We start from the raw sequence: 6,169 nt of genomic DNA on the forward strand, positions 1-6,169 counted from the left end.
GGGAAGGAGGAGGTAAAGAAGGAATGGAAGGGAGGTTCGGGAAGAATTGTAGGAGTAGAGAAGGAAAGGAGAAGGTATAGAGAAGGATATGAGGAGTTAGGGAGGGAGTGAAGGGAGTGGAGAAGGAAATGAGGGTATAGAGAAGGATCGAGGAGACCGGAGTTTGGAGAGTTCTTCTTCCTGACAATATATACATGGAAAATCTGAAAAAAGTCTGAAATTCCTCAAACACTCCCATTAAAGTCGTATGAGCCAATATATCTTCTATCGTGTAATCTATCAGGCCAGCTGATTAATTAGAATATATGACAGCTCCACCCCTCTTCCAGATGTTGAAGTATATCACCAATGTGTCCACGCGCCGCCTCCTCCGACTCAGCTTAATTGAAAATGAATAAATATATTTTCGACCGAGTTAATCTAATGTGATTTAAGAGATTAATCTTGTGAGAGTCAGGAGGACGCTGCGCTAGTAGATCTAAATCACACTGCCACCGCAAACACCACCGGTGGTGTGGACATCTGAAACATCCAGCTAATCAAGGCTGAGGTGGTTACTGAGAACTGCACTCCTCTGATGAAGTTAGGAGATAGAATAACCAAAACACTGGTGAGGGGTCAAGGCTAATGTTTGAAGTATGACATGTGGCTAAAAAATGTTGAATTTTAATAAAAATATCACTAAATAAATAAATATAATAATGAAAATAACAAAACTGTGGGGATGATTGTAGGCCAGGAAAAGCACTGCAGTATTCGTAACATGCCCGTCTCATAGTATGTGAACCACCGTCCTAAGGCAACTTACTGCTTAAACAGATGTTAATCACTTTAATCAGATAAAAGGCCGAGCTTTATGAAGTTTAATATATGGAGACACACACCTTCACATGCAGACGTGCTGAGTGATGCAGCGGGGACGGCTGATTAATAAGTTGGGATGCGATGCAATCTCCATCTTTATTAAGATGTTGAAAGACACAAGACACACACACACACACACACACACACTCTTAGTCACACATACAGTAGGGCCTGACACAGGGACTTCACGAATGACCACACGCCAACGCCACAATATAGAAAGGTGATTCAAGGGTTGTGACAACATAATAAGGCAGAAGGACAAAACGATTGGGTGTAAATATGCAAACGTGTCTTTAAATAAGCAGTGGGAGTAATTGCAAAAGGTGGTGTGTTAAGAGTTGTGGAGCATGAGGGAGAAGACGGAGGGAAGGATTGTTTTTGGCCCAAGAATAATGGACAAAATGAGTGCAGATGGAGGAGGCAGATGGTTTCATTTGTGATGGGCAGCCCAGGGCTGCCATGGTGCTTGATGGGTAATGGATATTACTCCATGGAGCCCAAGGCCCTTCCTGAGGATTGTGGCACGGTGTCAGTCACATGTTGATAGAGGACCAGTTTAGCATGTGATCCTTTAATTGTCCAGGTTTCAGTGAGAGTAATTTGACCCTTCTTCTGCGACAGAGGGGTGGGGAGTGTGGATGGGGGGGCAGACCTGCCCACCTGCACTTGATAACCTGTGACTGGTTGGATAATGTGCTTTTGTGTACAAAACGTGCAATTCATCTTCTCACGTCTCTTTGTTCATTTACATATTTACGCTCTCTGGCTGGCAATATGTCATTTATTTCTTGTCGTTGACTAAATGTGGAAAACATGTGGGTCACACTGGGTAAACCTCTGACTTTTCCAGGCCAGTGTTAATGCAAGCTGAGTGTTCTGCGGGTTAAATCCGGGTAAGAGAGATGGGAGAACTACAGCAATAACAGGAAACATAAGGAAATAATGGCGGCACTGGCCAAGACAAACAAGCTGGATCAGAACTCCAACAGACTTGGATAAATAGACGAAATGAGAGGACAGATGTGGACAAGATAGGGTCAGGCAGATGACATTTTCATTATCGCTCGAAAACTGCAATAATGTTTGTGTGAGAAAATTATATTAGTGTCTCATTTTAAAAGTAGCACCAGTCTTCTAGAATCCCTTAAGCGGAAGTGCAATTAAACTCTCCCCCCCGGTGAAGAAGTAGCCAAACATTAATACATCGCTTCTTAAAAACGCCACAACAGAGAAACAGAAAAGCAGAGGTTCTCAAAAGGAGGGTGATTGTATATTCAAGACGAGGTTAGAATTATCTGCGACTCAAAATCACAGGATTATCAGGCCACATCTGTTGGCCATTCACTGGCTGCATATGTTCTAATCATGATGTGAAGAGTAATTACCATTATGGAGCTTTGTGAACGTGTGAAGCAAAGACAGCGGGGGCACCATATTTTCTTTTTTTAAGTATAATGCTTCACATTCCAGGGGGGCAGTTGAAAGCGTTAAGAGTGACAGATCTTTGGACATGTCGCCGGCAAAACATCTCATGATGCCCAGATAATAAGAAACAGAGGGAATGTGAGTGTGTGTTTCTGTGTGTGTGTGTGTGTGTGTGTGTGTGTGTGTGTGTGTGCGTGCGTGTGTGTGCGCTGTGCACAAGGCTGTGGTAAAGCTGTTAGGGTAAAGCAGTGGTTCTCAAACTTTTTCTGTCGCGCCCCACTTTGGAGGAAGAAAAATGTTCATGCCCCACCACCCCAACAAAATTGTAACAAAATGGTCTATGTTGATCTATGTTGTTTTTATTGAAATAACATTTTGTGACTCCTCCGTCCGTGCTTTTTCAAATAATAGAATAAAGAAAATTGCAATCACTTTTAAGTAAACCAGATTGCTCCATCAGACAAACACAAATAAAATGTGCAATCACTTTGTTAGAACAATGCAAATAAAGTTCAATCTGTGCAAAAAAGAACTACAATTTGGCAAAAAATAGCTTATTACAATTGGCTGATATGAGATGCTAAGTCATAATTATGAGATGCTAAGTCATTATTTTGAGATAGTATCTCATTATAATGACTTACAGGATCTGTAATTTTTCCTCACAGTGACGGAAACGGGCTTCCATACATTTTGCCATGTATTTATTAATTACTTTAAATAAAAAAATAAAAAAAGATTTTGCATTTCCCCCTGCGCCCCACCTGTAATACCACCGCGCCCCACAGTTTGAGAACCACTGGGGTAAAGAGTTAAGTGTGACTAAGTCAGTGTGTTATGGTTTGGTTTTTTTAATGTGTGCAGGTTTTGCGTATCAGGCCTGCCTAAGGCTACATCTACACGATCGTTTCAGTATCGTTTTAGAAATGATTTATGTTCATACTAACGCGCCTTAAAACCAATATCACATGACCATTCACTGACACTGTGCATGCGGGTGCCGGTGTAAACAGGAAGTAAATTGATTGCTTAGTTTCAGTAAAAGGTCATGCTTGATACTTAAGATCTTACGAGGCTACAGGTCTCTGCTCTATCTCTCTCTCACACACCTAAGTTACAAAGTGTGTATGTGTATGCTTTACTCCTCTATTGTTGTTATTTATTGTAATAATATGTGTGTTTGTTTGGTTCCAGGTACATTTTAAGGTATCACAACCAAGTTTTCCTCTCCTCTCCTCTCCTCCCCTCTCCTTGTCTCAGCTCTCATAGACAACCCAGCAATTTGCCTTAATCCATATTGACTGCTCTTCCATGACCTCACTCCATAGGGTCCAGGACTGAGGATTTACTCTGAGACAGCCAATCTAAACAACCTGACTTAACTTCTTTTTCTCAGTATGACTGTTTGTGTGGTGCGTGTGTGTGGTGTGTGTGTGTGTGTGTGTGTGTGTGTGTGTGTGTGTGTGTGTGTGTGTGTGTGTGTGTGTGTGTGTGTGTGTGTGTGTGTGTGTGTGTGTGTGTGTGTGTGTGTGTGTGTGTGTGTGTGTGTGTGTGTGTGCGCGCAAGAGAGCAACAGAGAGGTTGATGTAGGTAGGTGTATGTAGAAAATGTGGCAGAGCAGCCTCTGTGTATGTGAGTAAAGCTTTTCACTATCAGCCTTTGACATGATGAATGGGACAAAGATGTAAAGTCAGAGATAAACCAAAGCCCCAGTGGCTCGCTGGGAGCCAGGCCATAAAAGTCTCCTCTCTTTTCACAACCAATCATTAGCTCCATACATGCGGGCCTGTCCATGCAACCACACACATGCATTTTAACAGCAGGTTCGACGGCTACATGCAGCTAAACAACGACACGCAGGGAAAAAAAACTAGACACAGTTAAGACGATGAAGGGGAAATCGTTAAGTGAAAGTGTTTCTTTGCTCTCTGACTGATTGTTTCTCGCCTGCAGACAGACTCTCATCAGTGTAGAATGTGTGTGTGTACAAGTGTGTATGTGCATATTCAAATTTGTGCTTCTTTTCTTTTTGCTGGGTGGGTGTGTAAATACACGTGATTGTGTCGATTGTATGTGGGTTGGCGCGCCAGAGTATTTCACGAGTATATGTTGTACCACCAGCTGGGTCAATTTCTATCTCTTTGCTTAATTAATGGTTTGCCTCTGGCACCACTGTGCAGAGAGCGCCGATCTGCTCCTGCAGCTTTTGCAGCTAGCTGCACTGTGTACACACGCACATAACCCAACAGGTGCACAGATTGTGTGGGAAGACAAGAAGAGAGCTATCGGCAAGCAGCAATGCATCTCTCACGTAGAATTGCAAGCTCATAGCAGAACAATAATCTTTGAAAATAAGGAAACTTCACTTGCACCCTTGCATTTCTTTGCATGTATTTTATGGAAGATTGGGAGTTAAGCAGTTTGTGTGAATCAATTTATTTGTCTATTTGGCTGCAGAAATCTAAGTAAACCACAGTAACTCACGGAACCACATTGCAAAATAAGAATTTAATGGCATTTTTGAAGGACTTAGATCACATCCTTCCCTACATGTTACTGTTTTTCCCTTTAATCACCCTCCTCTATTGTCTAACTTTTTGCCATTATTTGTTGGCCTGCCAAAACAATACTCTCTCTACCCCTCCACTCCCCCATCGCCGGCAAACTCTCCTCAATCTGTCCTCTCCTATTCATCCGTAGCCCTGAGATGCGGATGCAGCCCTTGTTTAGGGCGTTCACGTATTTTGCCCTTGTACGAGGCAGGCATCTGATTCACTATGACTTCGGAAAGCACCGCAGATCACTTTCAGGGTAGTGCTCTTTTTTTTTTTTACCGTGCAGTGTTATTAAGATGCACATGTTTAATTTATGATCAGAGCTTTTTCAAAGAGGGATCTCTTGTCTCAGAATCAAGCTTTGTCCATATCTTCCATATATCTTGCCTCATTCTCTGTCTCTCTCCATTTCCTTATCCCCTTTATCTCGCTGGTGCTGTCAGGCCTACATGGTAGACCCTCAAAGAGAGTATACCCGCACACACACACACACACGCACACACACACACACATTCCTGTACAGCAAGCACTTGTCTCAACTGAACAGTCGCACAAGGATTGCAGGACCCTCAGAGCACCAGGAGGAAAATCCCCAGCTGATTCCAGTTAATACCAGAAAAAACAACATGAGACGTGGCGTGTCTGATGTGCTATTGTTTCACAGGCACAGAGAGCCTGTCTGAAATATAAGTCTGTAATGGAACAGGCCATAAATCTCTCTCAGGTTTGTCAGTCTGCGATTGGTTGTCGGCCAGGGAATAGCAAGAGAAGGGCTGACAATGTGTAAAACAACCAATAATCAATTGTAATAGATCTTAGTAATATTGGAGCTGGGCATTAGTGCTAGGTAATAATGAAAATTTAGTGTTTTAATAAAATATGGTAGTAATATCGTGTTCAATAAGTCCTTTAAATATATGGTTGTTTGTCTTTGCTGTCCTAAAAGACACATGTGAGCGTTTTCTATCAACAGGATGTCAAAGTTTTTTTGAATGTTTTACAAAATGCATAAGTTCAAAGAAATGATTCATGTACGTGTTTCCTGATCTCTGTGTTTCGTGTTTGGCTCAAGTTAGGCAACAAATGCTGTTCTTTACTTGCGCAGAGCTGAGCCGTGAGCAACTGCGACCATTCAAGCCGTGCTGGCACGTTGTGCAAGGTTTTACACAGCGCAGCGGGGAGCCTTCTAATGTAGAGCAGCAGAAAATGTCCAGTTTTTCATTTTCAGTTAACTCAACACACCTCTAATAGGTCTGTATAGCCCAGTTATATATAACGCTGAGGTGATCGAAGAGGAGCGAAGAGGAGCGTAGCTGCGAAGC

Source organism: Anarhichas minor, unplaced genomic scaffold, assembly GCF_050575085.1.
Source record: "Anarhichas minor isolate MPS153535 unplaced genomic scaffold, ASM5057508v1 ptg000025l, whole genome shotgun sequence".
Classification (NCBI taxonomy): Eukaryota; Metazoa; Chordata; class Actinopteri; order Perciformes; family Anarhichadidae; genus Anarhichas; species Anarhichas minor.